General features: G+C 36.7%; 1 pseudogene; it reads left to right on the forward strand.

The window, feature by feature from the left end:
* Positions 1 to 14085: 14085 nt before the first annotated feature.
* LOC113093017 (Ig heavy chain V region 6.96-like) lies at positions 14086 to 14660 on the forward strand (annotated as a pseudogene).
* The last annotated feature ends 347 nt before the right edge of the window (positions 14661 to 15007 follow it).

The following is a 15007-nucleotide window of genomic DNA, read 5'->3' on the forward strand; positions in this document are numbered from 1 at the left end:
GTAGTTTGCTGCAATTACGTCAGTCATGGCAGATCACGTGGCGATTGCTTACTTAATCGCGTTTAAATGTGTGTATAAGTGGTGTTTTGGAAAAGGAAAAAAAAAAAAAAAAAGAAAAAAAAAAGTGGTGTTTTGGAAGGGTGCCTTCCAAAAACAAGATACCATATTGGATATATACTTTATCAGTATGACATGGGTGTTTCTGCTCATACAAAATGATAAAAGTAACCTATAAAAAAATTCCCTGGTGGGTATGTGTTTTTTAAGAAGGTTTCAGCAACAAGATTTACAGTGCCCTCCTGCTGAGCTTTTTAACATTTTAAACATAACACCACTGATTTTCATATACAGAAAAGCACAATTCTGTTGGATTTATATTGTGATTTAGACCAACTATTTGAAAGTGAACAGAATGTTGTCAAGTTGTTAAGTTGAAGTTACAGCAAGTTGTTAGCAGTTTGCTAACCACATGCAGGTGAAGTATAAACACAGCAAAATAAATTAGAGAATATGAAGAAACCAAACAAATGGAGGAACATAATGTATTATGTATCATTTGTATAGGAGCATACATTTATGACCACATTAGATTGTATGCTTTTTAGATTAACATTTTAGTTCTTAAAAATGCCCATTTGAATAGGTTATGCTGCTGAATACTGTAAAAGGTCTGTATAAAAAAGAAAGTCATGCAAAATAAACATACACAAACTTTATATTAACAATAAAGTAAATACAGTAAAACAATATTTAATAAATATGATTTATAAGATGAAGACGACTTAAAAACGTATTGAACTGTTTTAAAAGTCCATATGATAATTTCTGAAACTGAAGCCGACTCGCAATAAACTTGAAACGCACGTCATCGGTGTCATCAGTGAATCCAGCCAATCGTGGATCAGTTGTGTCGTCATCAGAACCTGTGCAGCCGCTCTTCAGAAGCTGCGCTGGCTGTGTTCTCCGGCTACTCTCGAATCGCTCTCGTGGTACTTTGACGGCACACGTCACAGTCACGTGGCGTCAGCGCTGAATCAAGTCGGACAAAATTTCTAACCGGCATGCACTGCTTCAAGTCAGCCGACGATCGGTTTGCGCAAAACTGCATGAAGTCGAACAAGCCTGTTCATTTCATGTCAAAGATGTAAATTTGTAGTAAGATCATGGTAACCACGGCACGTACAATAGTAACAAATTACATTTGAAGTTAAAACCCAGGAACGGGACATTTACCATGTTTTTACCTCAGTAACTGTAGTTCTACTATGGTATATTAATAATCAATACAACAATACAATAATCATCAAACTAACTATGGTTGTACAACTGTAATTGTCGTTTTTGATGTGCTTTTATATTACAGATATCACACATTTACTGTATCATGCTTTTGATACCTTTTTATGTAAATCCAAAAAAAGTAAATAAATAAAAGGAAACATTTTTCCCTTCCTGCAGTTCATTCATATCAGTTGATATTTTAAATATTTTGCTCACAAAACATTATTAAAATTCTGTTTATAATTCTATTATATTTTACCCCCATCCCCCTTTCTTATTTTTATTATTTATGTATTTTTTTTTAGCTGAAAAGATGTAAAGGAAGCAGTCATCCCTGTGGTGTTTGTGGAGAGGTATTTTTTCAGAAATGGAGAAGACAGAAAGCTGCGGAGGCAGACATTTGCAGCAGTAAGTCTGTGTTGGTTTTACCTTTTTATCAAACTGCTGTTATAAATTGCACAGCATTTGTTGTTTCTTAAACTTTTGCACTGTCCAAATACCCACACTTGCCATCTTTGCACTTGACCAATCGATTATTTATTTGACGTATTTCCTATGTTTAGGCCAAGTGTTCGAGTGAGCATGGTGACCACAAGTGTGTGTCGAACTTTTCATGACCTGATGACAGTGGTTCCCAATCCTGATCCTGGAGAACCCCAGCACTGCACGGTTTTGGTGTCTCTCTTATCTGACAAACACACTTTTGAGGTCTTGGAGTCTTCACTGATGAGCTGATGAGTTGAATCAGGTGTGTTTGATCAGGGAGACATCTTAAATGTGCAGTGTTGGGCTTCTCCAGGACCAGGATTGGGAGCCACTGCCTTATGGGACACACTTAAGTGTTTACAGAGATTATTTTTTTTTTATTATTATTATTCAACTTTGCATTTTAAAATAAATTCTAATTCTCTTTTCATTAGTCCCTATTACAGAGGGCAATTAAATTTTTGGGGCTTCTAATTAAGTGAAAAAAAAAGCAGTTGCAAATGATGTACAAAATAAATATACTTTTCTGTACACCAAGAAAACATGCAACACTTTGTTTTACTACCAAATTATTCTCAGTATCTAATTATTATTATTATTATTATGAATAATAATATTTCACATACATTGGAAAGGTTTCCGTGAGCAGATCAATTACACTACTGATAACATTCCTTTAAGCATGTAATATTTTTTTTAAATAATTCATATGAATATAGCTTGCTATTATTGACTAGCTTTTAATAATAGATGCATTTAATATATAATTATACAGCATCTTTACAGAGGCTGCTTTTATGGTCTAAAAGTAGCATGTAATAATATTTCCTTCCTTTCTGTCTTTCAGGATTTTTTGCAGATAATGATGTTCTTCTCGATCATGCACAAGGACTCACCTCTTTAACTCTTTATCTTCCCAACACACACAGAAATGCTCCCTTTATCAGTGTTTAGACTTTGCAGTGCAATTTTGTTTTAGTTCTAAGCTTATAATGAATACATTGTGACCTTCCAGCAACCCATATATTGTATACAGAACCAGTGATCAAAACAATGGTTGAAAATAGTATTTTTATATTGATAAAGCATTGTGTTCTCTTTTTCAAGCTTCATACAGTAAACTTTACTTCTGGTGCTTTTATCATAAAAAAACAAACATCAGTTCTCATCAGGAGTTTTCGTAAAGGACGTATTCATGCACAGCCATCCTCTAGTTCCAGTCATGAAGTGAATGATGTTATTGTCAGTTTTATTTCTGCATTTTTATGTAGCAGGTGTTTGTTTTCCTGAGCGTTATCTTTCTTCCATTGTTCGGACAATCAGTGTTTATTTGATGCTGTGCTGATGGAGGTTTATAGATGATATTGCACACTTGACATGCATGTCCTCATGGTTTTTATTTTCTGAGTTTGAAACAGTGTGTTGTATCACTTTTTGGTCAAATAAATTCTCCAGTGTTCTCTGAAAGACTATCTGTATTTACTTTTTTTTCTTTCTTTTTTTTAAATAAAAGTATTTGCAAAGAATTTTTATTCTTCATAGTGGCAAAAACAACTTATTGACAGAGGATGCAGTGCAGTTATATGGGCAATTTGTCTTTGAATCAGTTTTTTTAAACTTTGTTTTTATTGCTAGAGTTCAATTGGTAAAGAATGGCAAATCACAGAAAAACAAAAGTGAATAATTGTTATAGCTTTAAAACAAAACATAACATGCAATTTAAATGTTGCAAGCTAATCATTTGATTAGAAAATGCACCTGTCTTTGAAAAAAAAAATAGATTTAATGAGAGGAATCGGTTCGATAGAACTGCGAATGCTGGCCATGTGCTCATCAATATTGCCCAATTTTTGTCAAGCTGAAAACAATAATTAGCGCATTTGCATTATTGTTGGAGGAAGGTGTAGACGTTAATAAAACACAATCTAATAGGTAGCAAATGTTATTGATTGTTAACCAATCTATCCCTTCAGCCGAAAAACGAAAGACATCGGTCATAAATGGATAAGGAAGCGTGACGCCGCTGCTCAGCTTTGATATCATTGGCTGTCAATGTCCCTTGTCATCGCAGGGTTGTCTGTGGTTGGACTATCCTTTAACCCATATTAAACAGCGCATCGTGTTACAAAAGTACGTTTTGCTACTATTATCACATTAGTAATATATTAAGTCAACAATTAAGGGTTGCTATGTTGAGGAAAATTACCTCTTTAGCGAGATCCTAACCCTAACCCTAATCATAACTTCGACGAACTACAAAAAACAGCCCCTAGTTTCGCCTTTCCATATATAGAATGACGGAGGCTTGTGGGTAATGTAGTTTAAATCGTTTTATTGACGAAATGAAATAAATAATATATTTAATGGAAAACTGGATATATGAATAGTTTCATTGTGTAAACCTCTATGATATAATTGAAAGACAGAGTGAAATTTGGTATTTTAGAGTGAGCAATATTTAAAATGGCTTTATGAAACATTTCCATTTATTTCTGAAAACTGTGCCCGACATTATTTTATCAGCATAGCATAAGTAAAAATCCTTCTGGTTTTCTCTTTGATTCGTTAATTGGACTCTGATTTACAGCCATTTCAAATGTACAGTTTTTGGCTCTTCCGGGGGGTGCTACTGGGCCCCTGGGGGTAGAAGGGCAGTAAAACCTACATATATGTATTCTCCTCATCATGGACAATAAACTGAGCTGAGTCACATTTATGTCTGACAGTTTTCACAGACTAACCTTTTCTTATTCTTATGTCATGAGCAGTAAAGCTTTTGACAGGACATGGTGAGGCCATCTGATGAAACATGGCAAAATTAGAAAGAAATGATTTAATAATACAAAATATAGATTATTTATTTTATTTTTGAAGTTAACAGTAATAAATATAATGGATAAACCTGCAACAACTTGCCATTATCTATTCCCCACTGTTAAGCAGTAATCAAGGACAATTTATACACATTGTGATACTTCACTATTCCACAAGGAATAATTCATGGAGTACTCAGAATACTATATATATTAACTAATTAGCAACAATCAGTGTAAAAATGTCCTCCTCATCCCCTTATCTTGGTCCTCAGATGCTGAACATCAGTAATTTGCATGTTCTTGGATTTAATGCAGTACAAGATCCATGTTGATCATTCCTGCTACATTCTCAGTTATCCCTCAAGTGTTTGTAACTATAAAGTAAATGGCTTTTCAAAATAATTCAACTAGTAGATCCCTTTATATAGATATATATATATGCATATTTGTGATTAAATATATACAATAATAACTTTCTGGTGTATTGTTGTTCCAGATGTCATTAATGTTGAAGCAAAAAATAATCCTGGTAATTAATATGTAGTTTTTCAAGTGTAGAATAAACCCATAGTAGCCTACAGTATCTAGTAAAATTATGAATTTACCAAGAATTTTCAACACACAATATTCACCATATTAATTTTATTGAAGCATAGACTATGAAGTTGATAAAGTAGCTTCAAGACAAACACAATTCAAGGAAAATAATAATGGATCAAAAATTCATTAATATCATAAATTAATCAGTTCACACAGATGAGTGATGAAATGTCCTTAAAAGTAAAAATAATCCATTCAGTCAACTGTGATACAGATCATGTGATACATATCGTCGCTGTCCGATGAAAACCACGTATGTCCATTTTGCCGATTTTGAGATTTTTTGACGGATTGAATGTCCAGGTTCATTTCCGTATACAGTATGCTTCACATATCTAAATGGCCAATGAAAAGTTGTGAAATCATGTCATCTGATTTTCACGTATATCCATTTGGTGTCAAAGCTGTCAATCACGCCGCGTATCTCCCGCCCTGTGGAAGCATCTCGCCGGTCTCGTAAAGTTTCATCGAAGCTCAGCACTGGATAGCCGAATAACACCGTGAGGTAAAGTAAATAAACATAGCCTGGTGAGACAATGACTTTCCTTCATCGAGGTAAACGTTTCCCCCCTGACGCCAGACGTACGTCTAGGAGTGACAAAATTACGGTAGGACTGTGCAAACAAAGTATCTGTCTAGCATTACCATGTCAGTGTTAGGGGTGTGACGGTTAGTATATAACCGTGAGTTGAACACCGTCATTAGAACTTTATAACCGCCAAAACCGTGTCACTAAAATATTTTTTACAAACATTTTTTATCAAAAATTATTTTCATTTTTTAGATAGGATCATCAGATGCGCAATATATCGGGAGACATGGTTTTTACCACTTAATGAAGTTTTGTAAATCGTCAGACATGATATTTACCACTTCATTAAATTTTGCTTTGTAGAAAACCTTTCTTAAAAACGAATTTCGTTTTGAACAAATTTTATCTTAATTTTAATAGATGTTTCATCAACCAATTGCATGTATTTTAATAAATAAAAAGCAAATATAGCAGACAATGATAACCGTGACATGGAAGCACTGTGAACTAGAGCGCATCTCATTGTAAATGAAATTCAGCGTAGGCCTATGCCTCATACTCTAGCATTAAATGTTTTTGCTGCATCCTTTCCAGAACAGACAATTGCTTTTTTTTTTTTTTGCGGCTCGCATCAGCAAAGCATGGACCGCAAAACAATCAGCGGATGGCGGGCGGGTGCGGCTTTGAAATTTGCTAAAAAAAACTTTGGCTCGGATGATGAGTTTTGTGACAGATGTCCTTAATAAACGGAGGTCTGAAATCTCTGCCCCTTTACCGATCAGAGCGCGCGCTGAAACGGAGTTAACCCGCTATCTCCAAGATCAACCAATTGACTCTACGGCAGATCCACTAGCATGGTGGCGAGACAATATGAAACAAAATGAAACACGCTATGCCCCCCCCCCCCCCCCCCCCCCCGACGGTTATGTTATGAACCGTCACATTTGACTCACGTCATAACTGTCATCACCAATTCTGAAACCGGCACACCCCTAGTCAGTGTATTGATTCATTGTCACTTCATAGTTTGCAAGAGACATTTAATAAATTTATAATTAATATTAAATAAACTAAGCGTATTTAATAAACTAAGACGTAGGCTATTTAATAAACTGAGCGTATTCATCTGTCAATATGAAACGTGACTTGGCCATTCTAATTAATGATCGGAAGAACGCGTATCGACCACCATTACTGTAAAATATGCACGTATGTCCATTTAAACTCAATTTTGGTCAAATGTGGATTATATCATTACACTGGCAAGAATATGGTTACATGTAAAGATGCCGTACCAAGTATGACAACGCTACATTCAACTGCTTTTGAAATACAGTGTTTTTTTCACTTCCTGAAAAGTAACCGTTTTGGACATACGTGAGTTTCATCGGGCAGCGACGATATTAGATTAGATTAGATTCAACTTTATTGTCACTGCACATGTAGGTACAAGGCAACGAAATGCAGTTAGCATCTAACCAGAAGTGCAATAAGCAGTAAGTACAGAATAAAGGTCTATAATATGTACAATAACTATACAGATAAGTATTATGGACATAATTTACAGATATTAAATACTATAAGCACGATATACAGATAGGTGTACTATGAACATACTATACAGATGGGCTATGTAAAAGTTTATGTACACTATAGGCAGAACTATGAACATAATTTACAGTATTGCAATGGACAGTAAAGTGCATAGAAAATATTACAATGTGCAAATGGATTATACAGTGTTCCTGGATGAACAGACAGTAGTGCAAGTAATAACAAGTTACTGTTTTTTGGCTTGTTGTGAATAAATAAATAAATCAGAGTGTTGAAGAGGGGGAGGAGTCTATGTGTGGTGTGGGGGTGTTGAGGGGTGTCAGAGGGCAGAGTTCAGCAAGGAGACAGCTTTAGGGAAAAAGCTGTTCCTGAATCTTGTGGTCCTTGTTCGGAGGCTCCTGAAACGCCTCCCGGAGGGGAGGAGGTTAAACAGTCCATGGTCAGGGTGAGAGGAGTCCTTGAGAATGCTGCGAGCTCGACGTAGACAGCGTTTCCTCTGGATGTCCTCAAGAGCAGGAAGTGGTGTCCCTGTGATGCGCTGGGCAGTTTTCACCACCCTCTGCAGTGCCTTGCGGTCAGCCACTGAGCAGTTCCCATACCAGACTGTGATGCAACTGGTCAGGATGCTCTCGATCGCACACCGGTAGAAGTTCACCAGGATGGATGAAGACAGCTGGTTCTTCTTCAGTGTCCTGAGGAAGAAAAGGCGCTGGTGAGCCTTCTTGACCAGGCTGGAGGTGTTTGTGGCCCAGGACAGTTCCTCCGAGATGGTGGTTCCCAGGAACTTGAAGCTGGAGACACGTTCAACAGCCAGCCCGTTAATGTGGATGGGGTCATGCGTGCTTCCATTCTTCTTCCTGAAGTCCACAATGAGCTCCTTGGTCTTATTGGTGTTAAGGAGCAGGTTATTGTCAGCGCACCATGTGGCCAGGTGCTGTACCTCTTCCCTGTAGGCAGTCTCATCGTTGTCACTGATGAGGCCAATCACCGTGGTGTCATCTGCAAACTTAATGATGGAGTTGGATCCATGCACAGGCTTGCAGTCGTGGGTGTAAATGGAGTAGAGTAGAGGTGGGCAGATCGATACTTATATCGATAATATCGATACCAACGTTGGTATCGGTATTGATCGATACCAACGGGAAAATATCGATACTTAAGTTTCAGTTTCTCTCGTTTTGCGACCTGGCCGTGTTTGTCAAAATGCTGCTGCTGTCACAGAGCAGAGCAAGCTCTTAAGAGTGCTGCTTGTGCTCGACACTGCTCTCCGCCCCCTCTCCTGTGTTGTACCGTCACGTGACTCACCACTAGCGCTACCACCAGCAGTCAGGCGCGCGCACCGCTCAGCCGCGCATTTCTAACAGCAGTCGGTCAGAGGCGGAGAGAAAGAGGAGCGTTGTATGGCTGTATTTTCAGGCCGATCTACCCTTTTTGTGTTAGCTGTGAAAGGGATACTAGTTTCTATATTTAAACTTCACCTAGATGTGTACCAGACTTAATTATTTTTATTATTTTTCAATAGCTGATTCTCCAAGAGCAGTGGATATTACAAGGCGCCTATCAGAAATGATTGCGAAGGAGCTGCAGCCTCTTTCCATAGTGGAAGATGTCGGCTTCAGGAATTTTGTATAAGGAGAATTTGTTTTATATTGTGAAGTAAAACTTTGTGACTTTAAGAAAAAAATACTGAAAAGAAGTGCACTAAAGAGGAGAAAATTTTTTTTTATTAACATGCTACTTGAAAAGAGAATTTGTTTTTACATTTTTTATATTTGTGAAGTAATCATTTTGTAACTTTGTTTATTTAAATAAATCAGAAGTAACCAAAAGTTGTTTCTGAACAAAAGCTTTTGTAGTACTGATTAATAACCCAAAATGCAAATCACAAAAACAAATTAAAAGTCATGAAAATTAATTTAGATTTAGGTTGAAGACACATCCACCTTAATTATTATAAAGTATCGATATTGGTATCGGTATCGGCGATTCTGGCCCTGTATTTACTTGGTATCGGATCGATACCAAATCTAGCGGTATCGCACACCTCTAGAGTAGAGGAATGGGCTCAGCACACAGCCCTGTGGTACGCCAGTATTAAGTTTGATGGTGGTGGAGTGTGTGTGACCTGACCGAACATGCTGAGGCCTGTTGGTCAGAAAGTCCATAATCCAGTTGCAGAGGGAGGTGTTAATGTCCAGTTCTCCAAGTTTTGTGGTCAGCTTGTAGGGAATGACGGTGTTAAATGCTGAACTGAAGTCAACAAACAACATCCTAACATACGTGTTGTTATTGTCCAGGTGTGTGAGTGCAGAGTGCAGCACTGTGCATACTACATCCTCTGTGCTCCTATTTCTGCGGTAGGCAAATTGGTGTGGGTCCAGTGTGGGTGGGAGGCAGTCTTTGAGGTGTGCTAGGACCAGTCGCTCGAAGCACTTCATAATGATGGGTGTGAGTGCTACGGGGCGATAGTCATTCAGGCACGTTGGGGAGGAGTGTTTCGGTACTGGCACAATGGATGTGGACTTAAAACATGTTGGCACAGTTGCTTGGGTGAGGGACAGGTTGAAAATGTCTGTGAAGACCCCTGCAAGCTGCTCTGCACATGCCCTAAGCACACGTCAACATGTGTATAAGACATGTGATACTGTTCCAGAAAATAATGATTCCCATCATCACATCTAAACTGGTTTCATCTCCCCATCATGATCTTCTTCTCTCGTGTCTGGAAACAGTTTGTGGTTGATATCCAGCACTGATGTGGTGTAGCCTTTTCTCAGCCAAAGGATCTCTCAGTCCTAAGATCCCAGACCTGGTCAAAGTGAAACAAACAATCCAGATGAAGTTGTTTAATGGACAGAGAGCTCAGCTTATGTTCTGTGTGATTTTAGCAGGGTGAGCAACTATGACCCTTGTAGTACTGTACACTTACCATTCTTCAAGCTGTTTTAAGACCTTTAGAGAAAGTTTTTCTCTGAAGACAATTTACCGCATCCTCTTCTTTCACTCCTTTCAAGAGCATCACTTGGTCAAAACCCCCCATTTGGCTGATGAGATCATCTGTACAAATTAAAATACTGCAATAAAAATTTAATTCTGCAAGAATTAAGGCAAAGGACTTGCTCATGAGACACCCCTTAGCATGTGACAGAAATTTTTGTCTCTATAATTAATCTATTGTTGCAGTAAATGTGTCTTTTTTCCTCTCTAATCTATCTTCAAAGTTCCTGACTTCTCTCACAAATGTGTTTTAGTGTAAGGCCTGGCTTCAAACCAATCAACTATCAATCCACAATTTATAATACAACATTTATGAAACAATGAAATAATGTAAACCACTTTTATAAAACTTGTATTCTTTTATTTAAGACAAACAGTTGGTGTTTTTTTTTTTTTTACTTAAAGTTTACAAATATTCCACTCACACTTTGCCAACATGCTATAATTGTAATAGCTGTATATCAATTTTTTTTTTATTAAGAATAAAAACATAGAAATAATAAATTACGGCTGAGATGAACAGTCCTGTGAGATAAAATCATAAAGTGCTGTAACACATAACACAGCATTGCACAGCATTGCTTCAACACACACATACCAGAGGACTTCTGTCTTTGTTTGGGCTCAAGATGGCCGTCTTCATTCCTCATGAGCAAATCATTTCCTTGGTCTTCCTTCTCTTCTGAAAAACAAGATAATCTTACTCTGTGTGCAATTAACATTGCTCATTAAACATATAATTAAGTTAATTTAAAATAAGATTCAGACCAGAGCATTTGATGAGTAAATGTTGATTCAAAAATATTTTAAACAAATGTACCTGGGAAGAGCTGATCATGGCAAGATTCACTGAGACTCAGTAATAGCTCTTTTAGTTTTTAGGAAGGTTTGTGAGGGTTGGCTCTTAAAAGAGCTGTTGAGCTTGAACAGCATTATCTGCAAACAATCCTGTAAGACAAAAACAAAGAAAAATATTACTACATTACATGCATCTTATACATTACTGTGCGTATGTGTGTGTGTAATTATACAGCTATGTTCATATGAATTATTAAAAAAAATAATTACAAGCTAACAGGACTGTTATCAGTAGTGCGCAAGTCTTAATAATGCCAAAGCGCAGTGCCCTTATCACACACTAAACCCACACTATCTCCAATACCACTCAGGAGCTCTATACCAGGCTTAGTGTATCCCATCATGCATCATTTTTTGGAATAAATTGTGAGACTTTTTGTCGAGATCTCACAAGGGGTCACGGAAAATGTAAAATATTAAAAATAATAATAATAATAATAATAATAATAATAATTAGATATTGAAAATAATTTTTCAATTAATTTATTTTAAAATGCAAAGTTGAATAATCAAACTAAAAATCTCTGTAAACACTTAAATGTGTCCCATAAGGCAGTGGCTCCCAATCCTGGTCCTGGAGAAGCCCAACACTGCACATTTAAGATGTCTCCCTGATCAAACACACCTGATTCAACTCATCAGCTCATCAGTGAAGACTCCAAGACCTCAAAAGTGTGTTTGTCAGATAAGAGAGACACCAAAACGGTGCAGTGCTGGGGTTCTCCAGGATCAGGATTGGGAACCACTGTCATCAGGTCATGAAAAGTTCGACACACACTTGTGGTCACCATGCTCACTCGAACACTTGGCCTAAACATAGGAAATACGTCAAATAAATAATCGATTGGTCAAGTGCAAAGATGGCAAGTGTGGGTATTTGGACAGTGCAAAAGTTTAAGAAACAACAAATGCTGTGCAATTTATAACAGCAGTTTGATAAAAAGGTAAAACCAACACAGACTTACTGCTGCAAATGTCTGCCTCCGCAGCTTTCTGTCTTCTCCATTTCTGAAAAAATACCTCTCCACAAACACCACAGGGATGACTGCTTCCTTTACATCTTTTCAGCTAAAAAAAATACATAATAATAAAAATAAGGTATGGTAAAAATATATATAATATAATAATAATTATTACTATTATTAACTTTTACAGTTAAACATTAGGTTCATTTAAGTTATTTAAAAAAAAGTGGGAGGGAAGTTTCTAACTTAACTTAAATAAATTGGCAGACGTTTTTTAGGATGAACTTGCAAAATCTTGTTCACAAAACTAAACTTTTTAAGTTTATGGAAAGAAACTTGGTTTAGGTTGAATAAATGTATTAAACATAGTTATACTGACTTTTCCATAGATTTTTGCTGAGCCAACACAACAAAACCAGTAATTTGAACCTTTTTCAAGTTGGGTTTTTTACAGTGCTGGCACAGGTAGCAGGTGACAGTAGAATTCCTGCAGTGATGCACTGACACATGATTGTTCAGAAGTAAATATGAAAACAATATATTACTAATGTAATATTGTCAAAAATAAATATATATATATAGTCACGGGTGGAAGGAACACACGACAAGGAGAGCTCAAAATAAATACCCCGGAGGGTGGATTTATTCACAACGATTATGCCCAAGGTGAGGTAAACGATGCTGAGGTGAGTAAGTGCCCTTCGTCATCATGTCCAGTGTTTCGTGGTTCCGAGTGGCACTCATGGAGGGGCTGATCGGCTATCCACTGGTTTCTGGAAAGAAGTGAAGAAGGCCATCGTCAAACGAGCCGCAGCTGGGGCCGATCAGCCCATGACGAGCACGTGCAGGTGTTCCTCATCCATTTCCACAGCATTAACTTATATTATTATAATTATATTATATTATTTAAACATTTTCAAAAGATAAATATTTTAAAGTAGTGGGCAAGTAATTCAGTCCTTGATTTGCTTCATAAAAGGCTAATTTGAGGTTGTGTTGACAAACACGGTTATAGTGCATTATTTTCAGTGTGTTATTGCTAGCATGACAATAGATTACCTTACAAGTAATTAGTGTGTGATGTACAGTAGTTGCCATGATAACCTTACATACTGATCTATGTAATTATAGTGAAATCACTTGAAAGGTACACAAAAACTGAATTTGTGAGTTCAGTAAAGAAAAGCTAACATGTGTTTAAAAGTGTGATTGTCTAAATTGACTGGCTTGGTCTGGATGTCCCAAGCACAGATGTCAAGCGATTCCTGAGCTGGAGTCTCCAAACACTGCTCAATTTGTAGCTATCTCCACAATCAAACAGGTTATAATCTCTTTAGTAGAGACGCCAAAACCAGACATGGGTGTCTGAGAGAAAGGAGACATTCAAAATGTGCAGGGGTCGGGGGTTATCTCCAGGACCAGAGTTAAAAAGTCATTGAAGCAGCAATGATGAATCTGTTGCAAACTTTAATCCTGATTTCAATGAAGTACAGTAGAAAAACTAACCGTAACAACAACAACTGCCTGGAATCACCATATCTCAATCCTTCATCCTCACTAGCCTTTAGACGTGCCTCAAAATGTCACATCAAAGCATCAGTCTATCAGCAACAGCTGTCCACAGACTTCATATCAGCTATCACAACTAATAAAACACCAATCATAAAAAATACAACATTTACTCCACCCACATCAATAATACATTATAAAGACTGAAATATCAACTATCATTTGTAATAACAATTTAAAACATAATAATAATAATAATAATAATAATAATATTGCTGAGAAATGCAAAAATTCAGATTCAAAGACAACAAGGTATGAATATAGTTACAGATAAATCATAATTTAATCAAAACTATTTTAATACATTTTCCCAGATCCAGTGTTTCCACACATGTTGTGTTTGTAAAACAGATACAGTGTATGCAAATGTCATGATTTAGTCAGAGTCACTCAATCTGGACTGAGGACTGTGTTATAAACTGGATCCTCAGTCAGTGTTTGTGTTCTGCTGCAGTGCAGTTTCTTTTCCTTTGACAGTTTTTGGCTGATAATGGAAATGTTACAGTATGGAGTTCTGCTGATGATTATGTCAGGTGAGAATGATTTCACTTCTCCAGATTGTTGTCACTTATGTTTTTTCTATACCATCTAACATGATTTTTTTTTTTTTTTTTTTTTGCATGTTTTTCAGTTGTTAGTGGTCAGTCTTTGACCTCCTCAGATTCTGTGGTGAAAAACCTGGAGAATCAGTGACTCTGTCCTGCACTGCGTCTGGATTCTCAGTGAATGACTACTGGATGCACTGGATCCGTCAGAAACCAGGGAAAGCACTGGAGTGGATTGGACAGATATCTGGCTCAACTGTGTATTATGCTCAGTCTCTACAGGGACAGTTCTCCATCACCACAGACACCAGCAAAAACATGCTGCATTTAGAGGTGAAAAGCCTGAAGACTGAAGACACAGCTGTTTATTACTGTGCACGAGAGTCACTGTTACACAAAAGACTGCAGGACTGAACAAAAACTATTCATGCATCAGATCACTGAAACAACTGCAAACTTCCCCACAATTGAACAAATTATACTTGTTTATAAATTTATTTGAAACATTTCAAATCTTCCTCATAAGCAGATTCTCAAATAAATTAGTGAATAAGGTCTGGATTAATTAAGGTACATCATAAAAATAGATTCAGAGTATGCAGGGTTGATTAATCAGCAAAGATACAAAACCTGTACAGTTGTCATATATGATATTATGAAGCAAAAATATATGGGAATATAGCAGAAAATATAATGCATATTACTTGATACATAACATCACAATAAAGACAAAAACTTCACTACATTTTTTATATGTAATAGCTTTATAGAAACAAATAATTTGTGTAAGTTAATGCTTGATAG

This window comes from Carassius auratus, unplaced genomic scaffold (genome assembly GCF_003368295.1).
Source record: "Carassius auratus strain Wakin unplaced genomic scaffold, ASM336829v1 scaf_tig00214829, whole genome shotgun sequence".
Lineage (NCBI taxonomy): Eukaryota > Metazoa > Chordata > Actinopteri > Cypriniformes > Cyprinidae > Carassius > Carassius auratus.